Source organism: Sciurus carolinensis, unplaced genomic scaffold (genome assembly GCF_902686445.1).
Source record: "Sciurus carolinensis unplaced genomic scaffold, mSciCar1.2, whole genome shotgun sequence".
In the NCBI taxonomy this organism is placed as follows: Eukaryota; Metazoa; Chordata; class Mammalia; order Rodentia; family Sciuridae; genus Sciurus; species Sciurus carolinensis.
Window position 1 is genome coordinate 729,856 of NW_025920191.1, and position 21,861 is coordinate 751,716.

Here is a 21,861-nt window from a genome sequence, read left to right on the forward strand (position 1 = left end):
CCCCCCAAACTTTTTATTTAGCACAGCATATAAAAAGTTTCTTACATGATAGATCTAGAGATATATTCAAATACTCTTCTATCTTTGCCATGTACTCTAGATATATCAGACTATGTGCAGGTCCCAGGGTATAATGTGCTTTTTGCTGTTCTAAGATGTCATAATTAGAATGCTACATGCTGACACTATTTGCCTACCACTTATTATTCCATAACACCTCAATTTTTTTGAAACTACAAAAGATATTCATGATTAAAGAATTAAATGAAAAATTTGTTGGGAAACAACAGTGTCCAAGTATCATCTCATTAATTAATTTCAAATTTCTGATGCAATTTAGCAAGGCCTTAAGCAACTTAGTGAAATCCTATCTCAAAAAATAAAAAGTGCTGGGGATGTAACTCAGTGGTAAAGTGACTCTTGGTTCAATCTCAATACCCAAAGAAAAATGAAAATAGCATTTTTGGGACATCTGTGGAAATCTGAATATGCCAACGTTTTAGATATTGTATTTTATCACTGTTAAATTTCCCAAATATGAAAATTGTATTATGGTATATAGGGGAGTGTCCTTTTTCTTAGGTATATATTAATGATTTTGACTTACTTTAAAAAAATTTACTTAAGTATGTATGTTTGCTACATATTGTTTGAATATTTCTATCTTCTACAAGGAAAAGAGAAAAAGCAAATATGGTCATATTTGATAGGTAAATCTAGGTAAAAGATATATGGATGTTCAATGTATTTATTATTGAACTGCTTTTCTGTAGATCTGAACATTTTCAAAAATGAGAAGTTGGACAGAAAAAATCATTTAAAGTCAATATATAGAAATGCTTTCACAATGTTTCTCCTGGCTGTATGGGAACCTCAGTCTTTATACTCTGCATCCTATGCATTTCTTTGTCATATCCTGTTGTCTGTCTTCTCATTTATATTTTTAAAGTAAGATCCGTTCTGAAGTCTTCCACTTGTTAGTCATGTTTTCCTTGGGCAAATTACTTAGTTTCTCTAAGTTTCAATTTTTATAATCTGTAAAATGAACATAAAAAAGGTATGGAACCTCAGGGCCATTTGTGAAGGTTAAATGAATAATATATATAACTCATCACTGTGCTTGTCTTTAAAAAGTATTCAAAAAAGGTAAGGTATTATTTGTATTATCATGTCTTTTCTCTCTGTATTTCATGCCCAATATAATGCTTTGCTAACAACAAGTGCACCATATTTATTGACTGACTGAATGATGCACTGCCCTGTACTACCTTTCTGTTTTTGTTGGGCACAATAAAGAACTGATACCTGACAGAATAAGAAAATGATTAATGCCAATGAGAATGAGTGACAGAAATCCTTTAGACCAGCAGATCTTGGTCTTCTGTGGTTGATAAGGTAAAAATTGAATTTCAGATTCTCTGGGTTTTTTGTTTTTTATTTTGTTTTTTTTTTTTTTTTGTACTGGGGATTGATCCCAGGGCCTTGTTCTTGTGAGGCAAGCAATCCACAAACTGAGGTATATCCCCAGCTCTGGGTCTTCTTAATGTATGGGTAGAGATAGCTCTGTTAACCTGTGTGAACAATCCTTGTTCTTTTATCTTAGCCATTATTAACTCCATTCCCATCCTGAGAACATACCTGTGTTTAGTCTTCAGGCCAAACATTTCATGATTAAATCTTTGATTAATACATTTTTCCAAAAATGTATTTGCTAATGCTTGGCCACATATCTTTGATATAAGATGTTTAAGTTCAGAAAGGTGTACAACATCTAAAGGATATCCATGGTCCCCTACATGATTCAGAATTCAAGCCCCTCTCATGGTGTTGAGGAATACCTAAGGCATGGGAAATATTGTTTACTTTTATCATTCTGACCCACAATCTGAAAGCATTCCAACTTTATTCAAGATTAAGTTCAAACTCACTAGTGTGGCATTTTAGTATTGTACTATCTTTTAAAAAACATTCCTGCCGTTTTCCTTCCAAAACACTGTCTAAGAATATGTCTTGCTGTGATCCACCACTATGTTTCTGTTTAAAGCTCATGTGCTTGAAAAGTTCTCCTCTTTTAAATTCTCCTCCGCCCATACATTTTTAAGATCCAGATCAATTTGGCTTCCTCATTGAGAACATCACTGACCTTTCAGGCTGAGAATTCTCTCTCCATCCTCTGAACTTCACTAGCACTTACCACCTATAGGACTCATTAAAAATCATGGAATAGGCTGGGTTCAGTGGCACATGCCTATAATCCCAGTGGCTTCAGAGGCTGAGGCTGGAGGATCACGAGTTCAAAGCCAGCCTCATCAACTTAGCAAGACCCTAATCAACTCAGTGAGATCCTGTCTGTAAATAAAATATAAAAAGAGCTGGGGTAAACCCATATCTCTCACCATGCATAAAACTAAACTCAAAATGGATTAAGGATCTCGGAATCAGACCAGAGACCTTGCATCTCATAGAAGAAAAAGTAGGTCCAGAGCTTCAACATGTCGGCTTAGGACCAGACTTCCTCAACAGGACTCCCATAGCACAAGAAATAAAAGCAAGAATCAATAACTGGGATAGATTCAAACTAAAAAGCTTTCTCTCAGCAAAGGAAATGATCAGCAATGTGAAGAAAGAGCCTACAGAGTGGGAGAAAATCTTTGCCAATCATACTTCAGATAGAGCGCTAATCTCCAGAATCTATAAAGAACTCAAAAAACTCTACACCAAGAATGCAAATAATCCAATTGACAAATGGGCTAAGGAAATGAATAGACACTTCACAGAAGAAGATCTACAAGCAATCAACAAACATATGGAAAAATGTTCAACATCTCTAGTAATAAGAGAAATGCAAATCAAAACCACCCTAAGATTCCATCTCACCCCAATTAGAATGGCGATTATGAAGAATACAAGCAACAACAGGAGTTGGTGAGGAGGTGGGGAGAAAGGTACACTCATACATTGCTGGTAGGGCTGCAAATTAGTGTAGCCACTCTGGAAAGCAGTGTGGAGATTCCTTAGAAAACTTGGAATGGAACCACCATTTGACCCAGCTATCCCACTCCTTGGCCTATACCCAAAGGACTTAAAGTCAGCATATTACAGAGATACAGCCACATCAATGTTCATAGCTGCTCAGTTCACAATAGTCAGATTGTGGAACCAACCTACATGTCCTTCAATTGTTGAATGGATAAAGAAAATGTGGTATATATATATACAATGGAATATTACTCAGCCATAAAGTAATGCATTTGCAGGCAAATGGATGAAACTGGAGAATATCATACTAAGCGAGATAAGTCAATCTCAAAAAACCAATGGATGAATGATATCGCTAATAAGTGGATGATGACACATAATGGGGGGTGGGAGGGGTTAGTGTTAGGGTTAGAGTTAGGGTTAGGGAGGGGGCAAGAATGGAGGAAGGAAGGACTGTAGAGAGGGAAAAGAGGGGTGGGAGGGGTAGGGGAGAAAGGGAAAAAAATAACAGAATGAATCAAACAACATTACCCTATGTAAATTTATGATTACACAAATGGTATGCCTTGACTCCATGTACAAACAGAGAAACAACATGTATCCCATTTGTTTACAATAATAATAAAAAAAAAGTAAACCAACAGTGGACAGATAAAAAAAAAAAGAGCTGGGGAAGTGGTTCAGTGGGTAAGTGCTGATATCCATACCTTTTAGGAAAGATTAGATTGCTTCCATTTTTTCCATTTGGGTGGCAAAAAGGAAACTCACCCAGCATCCTGTTAAGTAAAAGTTTTTAATTACCAAAATGTGCCTTCCTTTATAGGATAACATGGCATTTCTTCTGGCCAATGGACAATTCACACTCAAGATTGCATTTATACAACCTCTTCCAGCAAATACCTGGTCTTCACCAAAGCCAGGGAGAAGCTAACTAAGATTCTTAAAAAAAAAATTTTTTTGTAGTTGTAGATGGACAGTATGCCTTTGCTTTATTTGTTTATTTTTCTGGGGTGTTAAGGATGGAACCCAGTGCCTCACACATGCCAGGCCAGCACTTTTCCACTGAGCTACAGCCCTAGTCCTAACTGGGATTTTGAGTGCAGCCTGAAGCAGGGAACATATTCATTAGTACAAAATCAACTGAATAGTAATCATGACCCTCCATTAGCATCAATCATAATGCCAACTGAGGCAATGAAACCAAGCCCCATATTTGCCACTGGTATGATGGGCAATGTGCAGCCATCCATAGTCTGTTGGGACTAACTTCTTTTTTAAATTTATTTTTTATTGTAAACAAATGGGATACACGTTATTTCTGTTTGTACATGAAGTAAAGGCATAACATTTGTGCAATCATACATTTACATAGGGTAAATGTGTTTGATACATTCTGTTATTTTTCCTTCCCCTCTCCCCTCCCACCACTCTTTTCCCTCCATACAGTCCTTCCTTCCTCCATTCTTGCCCCCCTCCCACTCCCCATTTTATGTCATCATCCACTTATCAGCGAAATCATTCGTACTTTAGTTTTTTGAGATTGGTGTATTTCACTTAGCATGATATTCTCCAATTACATTCACTTGCTTGCAAATGCAATAATTTTATTGTTCTTTATGGCTGAGTAATATTCCATTGTATACACATATATATATACCACAGTTTCTTCATCCATTCATCAATTGAAGTACATCTAGGTTGGTTCCACAGTCTGGCTATTGTGAACTGAGCAGCTATGAACATTGATGTGGCTGTATCTCTGTAGAATGCTGATTTTAAGTCCTCTGGTTATAGGCCAAGGAGTGAGATAGCAGGGTCAAATGGTGGTTCCATTCCAAGCTCTCTGAGGAAACTCCACACTGCTTTCCAGAGTGACTGCACTAATTTGCAACCCCACCAGCAATGTATGAGTGTACCTTTTTTCCCACATGCTCTCCAACACCTATTGTTGCTTGTATTCTTGATAATCGCCATTCTATTTGGGGTGAGATGGAATGTTAGGGTAGTTTTGATTGCATTTCTCTTATTACTAGAGATGTTGAACTTTTTTTTATATATCAGTTGATTGCTTGTAGATCTGATTCATTAAAGTGTCTGTTCATTTTCATAGCCCATTTCTTGATTGGATTATTTGTATTCTTAGGATAGAGTTTTTTGAGTTCATTATATATTCTGAAAACTAGTGCTCTATCTGAAGTATGAGTGGCAAAGATTTTCTCCCACTCTGTAGGTTCTTTCTTCACATTGCTGACAGTTTCTTTTGCTGAGAGGAATCTTTTTAGTTTGAATCTATCCCAGTTATTGATTCTTGCTTTTATTTCTTGTGCAATGGGAGTCCTGTTAAGAAAGTCTGATCCTAAGCCAATATGTTGATGATTTGGATCTACTTTTCTTCTATAAAATGAAGGGTCTGTGGTCTGATTCTGAGGTCCTTGATCCATTTTGAGTTGAGTTTTGTGCAGTGTGAGAGATAGGCAATTAGTTTCTTTCTGCTTCATATGAATTTCCAGTTTTCCCAGCACCATTTATTGAAGAGGCTATCTTTTCTCCATTGCATATTTTTGGTAACTTTGTCTAGTATGAGAACACTTGTATTTACTTGGATTTGTGTCCAAATTCTGTACCATTGTGTCCTCTACTCTGTACATTTTTCTACCTGTCTATTTTGTTACCAACACCATGCCATTTTTGTTACTATTGTTTTATAGTATAGTTGAATTTCTGGTATTGTGATACCCCCTGCTTCACTCTTCCTGCTAAGTATTGCTTTAGCTCTTCTGGGTTTCTTATTCTTCCAGATGATTTTCATGATTGTTTGCTCTATTACTGTAAGTTACATCTTTGGGATTTTAATTGGAATTGCATTGAATCTGTATAGCACTTTTGGTAGTATGGCCATTTTGACAATATTAATTCTCCCTATCCAAGAACATGGGTGATCTTTCCATTTTCTAAGGTCTCTCTCAATTTCTTTCTTCAATGTATTCTAGTTTTCATTGTAGACATCTTTTACATCTTTGCTTAGATTGATTCCCAAGTATTTTATTTTATTTTTTTGTGGCTATTGCCAATGGAATTGTTTTCGTCATTTCCCTTTCAGATGTTTCATCACTTATGTATAAAAATGCTATAGATATATGCATGTTGATTTTATAGCCTCCTACTTTGCTGAATACACTGATGAGATCTAGAAGTTTTCTGGAGGAGTATTTTGTATCCTCTAAATGTAGAATCATGTCATGAGCACATAGTGACACCTTAAGTTCCTCTTTTTCTATTCATATCCCTTTAATTTCTTTAGTCTGTCTAATTGTTCTGGCTAGTATTTCATGAATGATGTGAATAGAAGTGGTGAAAGAGGACATCCCTGTCTTGTTCCCATTTTGAAAGCGAATGCTTTCTGTTCTTCTCCATTAAGAATGATGTTGGCCATGGGCTTAGCATAAATAGCCTTTACAATGTTCAGGTATGTTCCTACTATCCCTATTTTTTCCAGTGTTTTGAACATGAAGGGGTGTTGTATTTTGTTGAATGCTTTTTCTGCATCAATGGAAATAGCCATATGATTCTTGTCCTTAAGTTTATTGACATGATGGATTACATTTATTGATTTACAGATCCTTGCATTCCAGAGATGAACCCCACTTGATCATGTGCATGATTTTCTTAATATGTGTTTGAATATGGGTTGCCAGTATTTTGTTAAAAATCTTTGCATCTATATTCATCAAGGATATTGGTCTAAAATTTTATTTTTTTGATGTGTTTTTGCCTGGTTTGGGTATGAGGGTGATATTAGCTTCATAGAATGAGTTTGGTAGGGTACCCTCCTTTTCTATTTCCTGGAATACTTTGAGAAGTATTGGAATGAGTTCTTCTTTGAAGGTCTTGGAGAACTAGACTGAGAATCCATCTGGTCTTGGACATTTCTTGGATCATAGGTTTTTAATGGCTTCTTCTATTCCATTGCTTGATATTGATCTGTTTAAATTTTGCATGTCCTCCTGGTTTAGTTTGGTAGGAGCATATGTTTCTAGAAATTCATCAATGTCTTCAGTAGTTTCTGTTTGGAATACAGATTTTCAAAGTAGCTTCTCATTATGTTATGTATCTCAGTGGTGTCTGTCGTGATATTTCCTTTTACATAACAAATTTAGTGATTTGAGTTTTCTCTCTTCCTCTCTTTGTTAATGTGGCTAAGGATTTGTCTATTTTGTTTAATTTTTCAAAGAACCAACATTTTTGTTTTGTCAATTTTTTGAATTGTTTCTTTTGTTTCAATTTCATTGATTTCAGCTCTGATTTGAATTATTTTCTATCTTCTAGTACTTTTGCTGTTATTCTGTTCTTTTTCTACGGCTTTGAGTTGTAATGTTATGCCATTTAGTTGTTGACTTTTCATTCTTTTCTGGAATGCGCTCCATGCATTGAATTTGCACTACTTTCATAGTGTCCCAGAGATTTTGATATGTTGTATCATCATTCTCATTGACCTCTGAGAATTTTTTTTTCTTCTTCCTGATGTTTTCTGTTATCCATGTTTCATTCAATAGCATATTACTTAGTCTCCAGGTGTTGGAGTAATTTCTGTTTTTTATTATGTCATTGATTTCAACTCTCATTCATTATGATCTGATAGAACACAAGGCAGTATATCATTTTTTTTTAATTTTCTAAGGGCTGCTATGTGGAATAATATATGGTCTCTTTTTGAGAAGGTTCCATGTGTTGCTGAGAAGAAAGTGAATGCGCTTGTTGATGGATGGAATATTCTATGTGTATTAAGTATATGTTATTGATTGTGTTATTGAGTTCTATGGTTTCTTTCCTTCATTTTTGTTTGGAAGATCTATCCAGTGGTGACAGCGGTGTGATAATGTCACCCAGAATTATTGTGCTGTGGTCTATTTGATTCCTGAAATTGAGAAGGATTTGTTTGATGGACAGGGGTACACCATTGTTTGGGGCATAAATATTTACCATCGTTATGTCTTCCTGACTTATGGTTCCCTCAAGCAGTATGAAATGTCCTTCTTTATCCCTTCAGACTAACTTTGGCTTGAAGTCCACTTTATCTGATATAAGGATGGAAAACCCCACTGTTTTACTGAGTCCATATGCATGGCAGATTTTATCCCATCCTTTCATCTTTAGTCTGTGGATGTCTTTTTCTATGAGATGAGTCTCTTGCAGGCAGCATATTGCTGGTGCTTTCTTTTTAATCCAGTCTGCCAGTCTATGTCTTTTGATTGATGAGTTTAGGCCATTAACATTAAGGGTTATTATTGAGAGAAGATTTGTACTCCCAGTCATTTGGGCTTATTTTTGGTTTTAATTTGGCTTAGTTTCTCCTTTGAATGGATTTGTCTCTAAGGTAGTTCCTCCCTTTGCTGACCTACATTATTGTTTTTCATTTCCTCCTCATGGAATATTTTGTTGAGGACATTCTGTATCACAGGCTTTCTATGTGTAAATTCTTTTAACTTTTGTTTATCATGGAAGGATTTTATTTCATCTTTAAATCTGAAGGTTAGTTTTGCTTGTTATTGGATTCTTGGTTTGCGACCATGTTCTTTCAGAGCTTGAAATACGTTGTTCCAGGCCCTTCTTGCTTTTAGAGCCTGGGCTGTGAAGTCTGCTGCTCTCCATATTGGTTTCCCCCTATATATAATCTGATGCTTTTCTCTCGTGGCCTTCAAAATCCTATCTTTATGTTGAATGCTAGTTATTTTCATTATAATGTGCCTTGTGGATCTGTTTTGATTTTGTGCATTTGGTGTTCTGTAAGCCTTTTGTATTTGATTTTCCATTTCATTCTGCAGGTTTGGGAAATTTTCTGATATTATTTTATTGAAGAGATTGTTCACTCCTTGGTTTGTATCTCTGTGCCTTCCTCAATCCCAATAATTCTTAAATTTAGTCTTTTCATGATGTCCCATAGTTCTTGGAGATTCTGTTCATGATTTCTTACCATCTTCTATGTTTGTTCAACTTTATTTTCAAGATTAAATATTTTTTCTTCATTGTCTGAGGTTCTTTCTTCCAAGTAGCCTAGTCTTTTGGTGATGCTTTCCATTGAGTTTTTTATTTGGTTTATTGTTTCCTTCATTTCAAGGAGTTCTTTTTGGTTTTTTTGAGCATCTCTATCTCCTTGTTGAAATGATCTTTTACTTCTTGCATTTGCTCTTTCAACTGCTTATTGGTATCATGCTTTGCCTGCATTTGCTCTCTTATCTCATCCTTTGCTTCGTGAATCATCTTAATCATGTATAATCTGAAGTTGTTTTCTCACTTTTCTTCTATCATACTGTGATTGGATTCTATTAATATAGAATCTAGATTTGATTGGATCATTTTTATCCCTTGTTTTCTCATGTTGTTCATGTATCTTCCCCTCTAGCAGTGTAGATCTTTGGTATTGCTGTTTCCCCCTATAGGCTTATAGTAGCCCTATAGGTTTCCAAAACTTTTCTTTAAGGGGTGATCAATATTAGCAGGCTCAATTCAGACAGTATGCAATCCTAGACCAGTTATTCCGTATGAGGACACTAACAATATTGTCATAATAAACAGAATGAGTTCAATCATTATCTTCAGTATAACCAACAGATTTGCAATAAGGTCTGCACTTTCTAATGGAGGGCAAAGACGATGCAGAAGGATGTAGGATGTAGCTGCTAATTGGATAAGACAAGAATATACAGAAGTTCTAGATAATAGAAAGGGTGAGAGTATAATCAAAAGAAATTGGTTGTAGCATGCAAAAACATAGAGAGAGACTCTGAGGGAATAGGTAAGCAAAATGAAAGGAGAAGAAGAAAAGCAAAGAAAAAAACTTAAAATTGTTCAATAAGGAGAAAAAAGACAATCTACACTATAACAGACAAATAGTATTCAAACCTCCCAGTCTTCAGTAGCCTGATGCATGAGAGGTACCTGACAATGAGCTTCAAGTCTCCAGCAGTCATCTCAGGATGGGATTTGCCCCCACCTAAAGATCAGAGCTGTGGCTTTCAGGATTATCCAAGATGGCCGCTCTGGCTTCCAAATGTGTTGGCAATTGGGGAGCTGCATCTCAGGGCATAAATGTGTTCAGCTGGAGGTCCTGGATGCATGGTGCAGTTAGTCAGGCAGGGGTCCTGGAGGTTAGGTGTGTTTGGTGTGGTTGCAGGATCCTGGAGGTGGGGTACAATCAGTCGATCCGGGGTCCCAGTGATAGGGTGCAAACATTCGGTCTTGGGGTCCTGTTGGCAGGGAGCAATCAGTTGATGTGAGGGCCATGGAGGCAGGGAGTGTTTGGTCAGAATGAGGGTTCCTGGTGATGGGGCTCAGTCAGTCCATCCAGGTGTCCTACAGGGCCTGACTGTTGTCTCAAAATGGTGCGAGCCCAGGTCTACCTTCTTGATAAGACTGAAGATAGAATGAAGCAAAGTAAATCATTGACTCAAACCTGATTGGCTGTGTAGCGAATCTCTACAGCCAGATCTCCTCCAGAATTCCCAACAATTGTAAACAATATTTTTCCAGCCAATACCTCTGGGTTTTCATAGTCTCAACTATGGAAGTACTGTCCTTTGAACTTCTCAATTCCTGCAAAGGAACAGAAAATATTTTTTGGATGATAGTTTATATGATGGATATCATGTGTAAAATTATTCTTTTGTTGAATTTAAAGTTGTAGCACATATTCTCCATATAATCTCCCTTTATTCAGCTATTCTTGTCATTCTGAATACTTTTGCTTATTTTTTTTCCATAGCCTCAGAATGGTAAGTTGTGATTCCTTTATCATAAGTAGTTTGTATTTTGTATTTGCAGAATCACAAATTCAAACTGCCTCAGAAAACTGCCATTCTCTTTGTATTTTCATTCCCTTAGATACATACTCCGATTTCAATTAGAGAATATATGTTTCTGTATACTCTACAATATACATAAAGTGCATTTTTTAAAAAAAGAAAGTTCAGAATTTCAAGATGGTGGACTAGAGGGTGGCTGCATTTCATGTTGCTCCAGGACACAGGATTCAAAAGAGGAGATATTGAGAGACTTGGAACCAACTCAAATCTGCCGGGTGAGTCTCTCCCGTTGGTGAGGCGTCCCGGATGGGGCGGTAGTCCCAGAACGCAGGGAACTTTGTGAAGTATAGTTGCTCGGCGAGACACCCCTCCCCCCTGCTGGAGCGGTAAACATGGACAACTGGGATCATCTTAGAGGAGGCTGCTCAGCACAGCGCTTGGACTTGGAGAAACCACTGGGGCTTCAGGCAGCTGCCTGAGGAGGAGCTGCGTGGTGAGCTGTTTGGACTCAGAGAGATCGCTTCTGAACACCAGAGGGTTGCCCAGAGGAAGAGGAGGAATGTGGTGGGTCGCTTGGCCTAGGAGTGACTGCATCAGAGCTACAGGTGGTAGCCAGAGGAGGAGGGAAGTGGTGAGTAGTTTGCACTCAAAGCAACCACTCCTGAACACTGGTGGCCTGCCTGGAGGAGGAGTGCAGTGGGTCGCTTGGTTTCCGAGCGACCGCTCCTGAACACCTGGGGAGCTACGCCGAGAAGGAGGAGGAACAAGGCGGGTCACTTGGACTTGGAGTGACTGCCTAGGGCTACAGGCAGTTGGTAGGAAGAGGAAATGTGAAGTAAATTGCTTGGACTCCTAGTGACTGCGTCGGAACACTGGGCAGCTGTCCAGAGGAAGAGGTGTGTGGCGGGTCTCTGGGACTCGGAGTTATTGTACGGGGCTCCAGGTGGTGGCTCAGAGGAAGAGCCACATAGCAAGGTGATTAGGTGCAGAGCAGGGTCCCAGGACCTAGGCAGCTTCTTGGTGAAAGAGTCCCACAGAGACATGCTTAGGGCGGAGCAAAGTTTCCAGGACTGTGAGCAGATTCTCTGAGGAGAGGCAGCCTAAGGAGACTTGTCTGTGAAAGGTGAGGCTCCCAGGACCAGGAGGTAGGTCTGGGCCACTGGGAACATTGCAGAGGAAGACAGTCCAGCCCAGGTGGTAGTTGTACATTGAGGGGAACCACTAGGAGGGGAACTGACCAGCGAGACCGCCCCAATGAGTGAGTCTTCCCCGCTGGGTGAGGTTTTCCCACAAGGACAGTAAAACCAGAGACACAGGCTCAAACAGGCCTTGCCTCAGCTTGCAGCCTAGTTCCCCTTTGGATGACCATTGGTCAACAAGTGGACACAACTCTGCATACTAGAGGGAATATACCACACCTGAGGGTCACCACCCCTAGAGAGGCAGCTACCTTGTGGAGCACCGCATTATCAACTTCCTCCAAGACTTCAGGCTACTGAAGGATAAGAGGGGATATACTAGCAATCATCAGGGACATTATAAGTCAATAGAGGAAATATGCAATATCTTAATGATCTACTGATTTTTGAAAAATATGAGAAAACAAGGGAAGAAAATGCCCCAAATAAATCTAGATGTTACATCAACAAAATCCAACAACAGCATGGCAGAAGAAATGTCAGAAAGGGAGTTCAGAATGTACATAATTAAAATGATCAGGGAAGCAAATGATGAGATGAAAGAGTAAATGCAGGCATTGAATGATGAGATGAAAGAGCAAATGCAGGCATTGAATGATAGCACCAATCGACAGTTAAAAAGCAAATACGGGAAGCAAAAGATCATTTCAATAAAGAGTTAGAGATATTGAAAAAAACAAACAAACAGAAATCCTTGAAATGAAGGAAACAATAAGCGAAATTAAGAACTCCATAGAAAGCATAACCAATAGGATAGAACATCTGGAAGACAGAACCTCAGATATTGAAGACAATATTTAACCTTGAGAACAAAGTTGAACAAACAGAGAAGATGGTGAGAAATCATGAAAAGAATATCCAAGAACTATGGGATATCATGAAAAGCCAAATTTGTGAATTACTTGGATTGAAGAAGGCTTAGAGAAACAAACCAAAGGAATGAACAATCTAGTCAATGAAATAATATCAGAAAATTTCCCAAATCTGAAGAATGAAAAGGAAAATGAAGTTCAAGAGGCTTATAGGACTCCAAATACACAAAATTACAACAGACCCACACCAAGGCACATTATAATGAAAATACCTAACATACAAAATAAAGACAGAATTTTAAAGGCTGTGAGAGACAAGAACCAAATTACATTCAGGGGAAAACCAAAACGGATATCAGTAGATATTTCAATCTAGACTCTAAATGCTAGAAGAGCCTGGAACAACATTTTTCAAACTCTGAAAGAAAATGGATGCCAACCAAAAACCTTATACCCAGCAAAACGTACCTTCCAATTTGATGATGAAACAAAATAATTCCTTGATAAACAAAAGCTAAAAGAATTTACAAAAAGAAAGCCAGAATTACAGAACATTCTCAGCAAAATATTCCATGAGGAAGAGATAAAAAACAAAGAAGTAAATCAGCAAACGGAGGAATTATCCTAAAGGAACTGTCAAATAAAGGAGGAACCAAGTTGTGTTAAAAAATAAATAAATAAATAAAATTTTAAAAATGAACCAAATGACTGGGAATACAAATCATATCTCACTAATAACCCTGAATGTTATTGGCCTGAACTCATCAATCAAAAGACATAGACTGGCAGATTGTATTAAAAAGAAAGATCCAACAATATGTTGCCTGCAAGAGACTCACCTTATAGAAAGAGATACCCATAGACTAAAGGTGAAAGGATGGGGAAAAACATACCATGCACATGGACTCAGCAAAAAAGCTGGAGTATGCATCCTCATTTCAGATAATGTGGACTTCAAGCCAATGTTAGTCAGAAGGGATAAAGAAGGATATTTCATACTGCTTAAGGGAAGCATAAATCAGCAAGACATAGCAATCATAAACATCTATGCCCCAAACAGTGGCTCACCCATGTATGTGAAACAAATCCTTCTCAATTTTAGAAACCAAATAGACCATAACACAATAATACTACGTGACTTTAACACACCTCTCTCACCACTGGACAGATCTTCCAAACAAAAATTGAACAAAGAAACCATAAATCTCAATAACACAATCAATAATTTAGACTTAACAGACATTTATAGAATATACCATCCAACCAAGAGTGAATACACATTCTTCTCAGCAGCACATGGATCCTTCTCTAAAATAGATCAAATATTATGCCACAAAATTAACGTTAGAAAATACAAGAAGATAGAGACACTACCTTGCATTCTATCAGATCATAATGGATTGAAGTTAGAAATAAATGAAAGAGTAAAAAACAGAAACTACTCCAACACCTGGAGATTGAACAATATGCTATTATATGATGAATGGATAACAGAAGATATTAGGAAGGAAATTAAAAAATTCTTAGAGGTAAATGAGAACAATGAAACATCATATTGAAATCTCTGGGACAATATGAAAGCAGTACTTAGAGAAAAATTTATTTCATGGAGCGCATTTAATAAAAGAAGTAAAACTCAGCAAATAAAAGACCTAACACTACAGCTCAAAGCCCTAGAAAAAGAACAGACCAACACCAAAAGTAGTAGAAGACAGGAAATAGTTAAACTCAGAACTGAAATCAACAAAATTGAAACAAAAGAAACAATACAAAAAATTGACAAAAATAAATAGTTGGTTCTTCGAAAAAATAAAGAAAATTGATAAACCTTTAACCACACTAAGAGGAGAAGATGAGAGAAAAACCAAATTACTAAAATTTGGATTGAATAAGGAAATATCAAAACAGACACGATTGAAATACAAAACATAATTAGAAGCTATTTTGAAAATCTATACTCCAACAAAATAGAAAATTTTGAAGACATCAACAGGTTTCTAGAGATGTATGAATTTCCTAAACTGAACGAGGAGGACACACACAATTTAAATAGACCAATTTCAAGTAATAAAATAGAAAAAGTCATCAAAAGCCTACCAACAAAGAAAAGTCCAGGACCAGATGGGTTCTCAGCCAAGTTCTAAAAAACCTTTAAAGAAGAGCACATTACAATACTTCTCAAAGTATTCAATAAAATAGAAGAGGAGGGAACCCTCCCAAACTCATTCTATAAAGCCAATATTACCCTGATACCTAAACCAGCCAGAGACACATCGAGGAAAGAAAATTTCAGACCAATATTCTTAATGAACATTCGTCGCAAAAATTCTAAACAAAATTTTAGCAAATTGCATACAAAAACATATTAAAAAGATAGTGCACTATGATCAAGTAGGTTTCATCCCAGGGATGCAAGGTTGGTTCAACGTCAGGAGTTCAATAAATGTAATTCACCATATCAATAGACTTAAAGTCAAGAATCACATGATTATTTCAATAGATGCAGAAAAAGCATTTGATAAAATACAGCACCCCTTCATGCTCAAAACACTAGAAAAAATAGGGTTAGTGGAAACATTACTTAACATTGTAAATGACATCTATGCTAAGCCCATGGCTAATATCATTCTAAATGGTGAAAAACTGAAAGCATTCCCCCTAAAATCTGGAACAAGGTAGGGATGCCCTCTTTCACCACTTCTATTCAATATCATCCTTGAAACTCTAGCCAGAGCAATTACACAGACCAAAGAAATTAAAGGGATACGAATAGGAAAAGAAGAACTCAAACTATCCGTATTTGCTGATGATATGATTATATACTTAGAGGACCTGGAAATTCCACCAGAAAACTTTTAGATCTCAAAGCGAATTCAGTAAAGTAGCGGGATGTAAGATCAATGTACATAAATCTAATGCATTTTTATATATAAGTGATGAATCTTCAGAAAGAGAAATTAGGAAAACTACCCCATTCACAATAGCATCAAAGAAAAAAATACTTGGGAATCAATCTCACAAAAGAGGTAAAAAACCTTTACAATGAGAACTACAGAACACTAAAGAAGGAAATTAAAGAAAGCCTTAGAAGATGGAAAGATCTCCCACGTTCTTGAATAGGAAGAATTAATATTGTCAAAATGGCTATACTACCTAAAATGCTATACAGAATCAATGCAATTCCAATTAAAATCCCAATGATGTACCTTACAGAAATAGAGGAAGCAATTATGAAATTTATCTGGAAGAATAAAAAACCCAGAATAGCTAAAGCAATCCTTGGCAGAAAGAGTGAAGCAGGGGGTATTGCAATACCAGACCTTCAACTCTACTACAAAGCAATAGTAGCTAAAACGGCATGGTATTGTTAACAAAATAGAAAGGTGGATCAATGGTACAGAATAGAGGACACAGACACAAACCCAAATAAATTCAATTTTCTCATACTAGACAAAGGTTCCAAAAATATTCAATGGAGAAAAGATAGTCTCTTCAACAAATGGTGCTGGGAGAATTGGAAATCCATATGCAACAGAATGAAACTAAACCCATATCTCTCACCATGCATGAAACTAAACTCAAAATGGATTAAGGATCTCGGAATCATAACAGAGAGCTTTCATCTTATAGAAGAAAAATTAGGTCCAGAGCTTCAACATGTCGGCTTAGGACCAGACTTCCTCAACAGGACTCCCACAGCACAAGAAATAAAAACAAGAATCAATAACTGGGATAGATTCAATCTAAAAAGCTTTCTCTCAGCAAGGGAAACTATCAGCAATGGGAAGAAAGAGCCTATCTAGTGGGAGAAAATCTTTGCCAATCATAATTCAGATAGAGCATTAATCTCCAGAATCTATAAAGAACACAAAAACTCTACACCAAGAATGCAAATAATCCAATTGACAAATAGGCTAAGGAAATGAATAGACACTTCACAGAAGAAGATCTACAAGCAATCAACAAACATATGGAAAAAATGTTCAACATCTCTAGTAATAAGAGAAATGCAAATCAAAACAAGCTTAAGATTCCATCTCACCCCAATTAAAATTGTGTTTATCAAGAATACAAGCAACAACAGGTGTTGGCGAGGATGTGGGGAGAAAAGTACACTCATACATTGCTGGTGGGGCTTCAAATTAGTGCAGCCACTCTAAAAAGTGGTGTGGAGATTCCTTAGAAAACTTGGAATGGAACCACCATTGACCCAGCTATCCCACTCCTTGGCCTATACACAAAGGACTTAAAATCAGCATATTACAGAGATACAGCCACATCAATGTTCATAGCTGCTCAGTTCACAATAGCCATATTGTGGAACCAACCTAGATGTCCTTCAATTGATGCATGGTAAAGAAACTGTGGTATATATATATATACAATGGAATATTACTCAGTCATAAAGAATGATAAATTTATGGCATTTGCAGGCAAATGGATGAAATTGGAGAATATCATGCTAAGGGATAAGCCAATCTCAAAACAGCAAAGTACAAATGATATTGCTAATAAGTGGATGATGACACATAATGGGTGTGGGAGGGGTTAGTGTTAGGGTTAGGGTTAGGGTTAGGGAGGAGGGCAAGAATGGAGGAAGGAAGGACTGTATAGAGGGAAAAAAGGGGTGGGTGTGGTGCGGGGAGTGGAAAAATAACAGCATGAATCAAACAACATTACCCTATGTAAATTTATGATTACACAAATGGTATGCCTTTACACCATGTACAGAGAAACAACATTTATCCCATTTGTTTACAATTTAAAAAATCATTAAAAAAACCTCAGTTTCATTAAATAAAAGTAGGAATGAAATAGTTTTCCACATGAGAGGATTCTTGCAAGATCGAGTGTGCAAATACTTGCATCAAACATCTTGTACAGTGAGCAATCAGTAATAAAGTGAGCTTTTCTTAGAAAAAAAAAAAGAAAAGACAGTTCAGGCCCCAAACTGAAACTAAATTATTCAAGCTTTCATTTAGCCCTTAGAAACTCAATATTTTTTTGTTTCTTCAATCACTGAAAAATTCCACATCTAAACGAATGCTGTGTAAGAGTTCCACAGTCTTCCTTTTTGATCCTTAAGAAGACCAAAGTCATTGTGAAACTAAATACTATCATCTTCTACTTGTCATAAATGCATACATTCTCAAAAATTTGATGTAATTTGGTTTCATTATTGTGAAAACATCACAGAAGTACTTACGTAAGCATAGATTGTTTAGGCCAGTCACTGGATGTGGCCTCCTGATGCAATCAAGTCCCACAATAAACATGAGATATGTGAGGCTAGTTGGTGTAACATGGCAGTGTGCTTTTCAGTAAATGTTTCTATAAGTAGAAGCAGTATACTCTACACTAAATGTCGTACAGTAAATACATAAACCAGTAATATGGTTGTTTATTATTATTATGTACTACATACGTAATTTTGTGAGCTATAATTTTATACAACTTACAGTGCAGATGAGTTTGCACATCAACGTCACCATGATATTATAAGGCTATGATACTTCTCAGCCAATAGGAATTTTTCAGTCTGCATTATAATCTTATGGGATCACCATTCTATATGTAGTCCAGTCTTGACTGAAATGGCATTATGTGGTGGCATAATTGTTCACAGACCTCTAAACTCTAAAATTACCATTGCCCAGATGGCAATAATACAAATTATCCCATTTTCAAGGGAACATGCACAATTAGGGTAAGCCTTATTTCACCCCAAAGTAAAAATTACTCAGACCACAACCTTCTATTCCTCAGTGTCAAAGGTATGGCTTATGGATCAACCTCCTTTCTTGTAGGTCACTCACCTGGAAAACTTTCCATGGGTAAGTGAGCATTAGTGTGATGGCCAGTGCAAACCATGACTCCATCAAAGATATTAGCCTTCTTTTTCCCTTCACACTCAGTGACCACCTACCATTGGCATAAATTAGAGAAATCAGGCCTCTTCTTCACACTGTACACAGAGGTCTGAAAGAAAAGTAACATACACAGGGGACTGTGACCATAGCCAGTACATGGTATATCTTCCCAGACATGACTTATCCTGCAAAATGTTACACAAAATGTTGATAGTGCAGGTACCATCACATCATTAGGGTCCTTGCAAGATTATTTGATTTTCATACTCCATAAAGTACATTTTTATTTGAGGTTGTGGTTCAAATAAGAAGACTTTCAAAAGACACAAATTAAAATGGAGCTGACAGACTAATGTACTCTCCTATGCCTTTAGAAAAATAGGATTTGTGATGATTTTTACTCTCTGCCTTAAGGCATTGTAGCACCTGAATAACTCCTGAATTTATCCTGTACTTCTTTGACACTCTGTGCACTAAACACCTATTCCTCCACTAACCCAGACATCCTCAAACTCTCTGATGTCTTCTGACACCCAAATCCTGTTCTATTTGACTAACCTCAAACATGTGACTATGAGGCTCCCTTTCATGTTAGAGCAGGAAATATTTCAGTGGCTCTTATTTTTTTAAAGGAATCTCTCTTTTGTTTTGCATATGCCCACTTTACAAGTAATTATACAGAAAGAGTCTGTGAGTGGTATAATTTTTAGATTTTCAAAAAAAGCAATAAATATGGGTTACTCTGCCAGCCTAAGGAAACATCAAGAATATATTCAATGAGCTTCTAGGGCCTTGGCTATAATGTCTTGGTTGAGTACTAGAGACACTAAGCCTTAACCATCATGCACTATTTATAGTTCCTGTTATGTGTTTTAACACAAGATGGTGCTTCTTCTTGGAACACCCTTTCACTCCTTCTTCATTTGGTAGACTCCTTTCTACTCAAGACTCAGCTTGGACACTATCTTCTCTAAAAAACTTTCCTTCAACTTGATTACTCTTCCTGATGGACTAAACATCCCTCTTCTGAGCTGTGATGTATACATCTCTATAGCACTTATCACTTGGTTTATTATATGTATAATAATAATTTTCTTCATTTTTCTGTCTTTAAACACAGTTACTTAGTTAAGTTACTTATGATTTTTTTTGTCTTTGCATCATCACTGCTTAGTACAGTAACAAACTTGTTGAAGAACTGTCACTTAAACAGGTCAGAGATGTATCACTGGGCTGTAAATGACTGGCTTTGGAAATTGTCACCAGATATTATCATTTTATTATTATTGCTAAACAGAAAAAGGTGGAAGGTTTGGGCTTTAAGCAAGGTGATATATCTGTTTATGGTCATGATTATAAATTATGGGAAAATCACAGCAGACTTTAGAGAAGGAAGGAACAAAAAGTCATACAGTACAATCATCTTCTTTTACATAAAAAGAAAATTATTTTATTTATTTATTCATTTATTTATTTATTTATTTATTTATTTATTTTTGCAGTACTGGGAATCAAACTCAGGGCCTTGGGCTTGCAAGGCAAGCACTCTACCAGCTGAGCTATCTGCTCAGCCCAGAAAATTATGATAAATTCAAGTTAACTAACTAACTCATCTCAGGTCACAAGTTAATTAGTGGTTAAAAACAAGGGACAGAATTCAGGGTTTTGTTTCCTAATTCAGTGTTCTACCCTCTCCACCAGATTTAACTTCTTTGCTTCTTTGCTTCCCATTCACTAAGTTCTTCACCAGGTTGTTTTGGTAATCACATAAAATAATATATTGAAAAGTGCCTCAGAAAGTATAAAATAATAATGCAATAGTGGATAAGTTGTGGAACCAGAAATATTTAAAGTTCCCATACCTATTCATTCCCCTCATTTCCTTTATTATAAAAACAGAATGTGAAATGAAGACAATGAAAATACTGGTGGCAGGTATCTTTCTGTATCTGCAGCGAAAATATATGAGACTTTCCCAGGGACATTTTAGAGAGAGAACAAAGAGTGGAGATTTTGTACTTCAGCATATCAAGCTAATATTTACACATAAGCACTGGTAAATGAAGCCACATTATGCACTTACCTCATGAAGAATTTCAAACACAAAGACACCCACAAAACTGCCTACCTTGTACAGGATATACTTTAAAAGGTTGAAGTCTTTGGCATACATCCTGAAATACTCGAGGACCTGGGAATTGTGCATGAAGTTAAGATAATGATCTGGTATGGTGTAGTCACTGAAGCACATCATCTCCTTTGAAGTATTGATGATTACCAATTTGTAAATACTGACACTCTCTTCTTCAGAATTTTCCTGCAGTAAATTAGAAGTATTCATGGTGACTTGAGAACTAATTTCATGATTTAAAAATAGCCAGTGAACAGTTGAAAAATTTCCTGAAATAAATGACAATTCAAACAAATGACACACATACACCTCTTCCACACATCTCCCAGTACTTGTGCCTCTGTGTAGTTCCTTCCCCTTGAGTCTCAGTATCTTTATGGCTTGCCTTTGTCCAACAGTATACAGTTGACATGGCACTGAATGACTTTCAATACTAAGTAAAAAGTAGCCTTGCAGCTTCCACCTGGGTGTCTTAGGAGGCTTACTTTGGTGGAACCCAGCAGTCATGTAAGAAGTGACCTTTTGTACCTGTGACCAAAATACCTGACAATGAGAAAGAATTCTTTTGGCTCATGGATTCAGAGGTTTCAGATCCACTGCTTTTGACTTCAGGCAAGGCAGAAAATTATGGTGGAAGGGCATGGCAGAGGAAAGCATCTCAGCTCATGGTAGGCAGAAAGCAGGGGTTGGGGAAGAGACTCAGGACAAGATATAGTCCCCAAGGGTAACCCCCCCTGGACCTGTGATCTGCTTTTCAACCATGTCCCTCCTGCCTACAGTTTCTACTACTCTCTAGTAATCCATTCAGCTGTCAATGAATCAATCCATTGATGATGTCAGAATGCTAATGAATGAATCACTTTACAAAAGACCCACCATTGAACAATGCTGCATTGCATACCAAGACTTGAACACATGGGCTTTTTTGGGATATTCTAAATCTTTACTATAAAAACTCCAACTACATTGAGACCACAATACTGTTAGGAAGCCCAACCTAGGCACATGGAAGAAAATACCTATGATAGAGGAATATTCAAATAGCCCCCAGAAATTCTAGCTATACCATCT

General features: G+C 36.9%; 1 pseudogene; it reads right to left on the reverse strand.

Moving 5' to 3' along the window:
- LOC124974938 (flavin-containing monooxygenase 5-like) overlaps window positions 1-20,946 on the reverse strand; it is a 472,178-nt pseudogene extending 451,232 nt beyond the window's left edge.
- Between the last annotated feature and the right edge of the window lie 915 nt (window positions 20,947-21,861).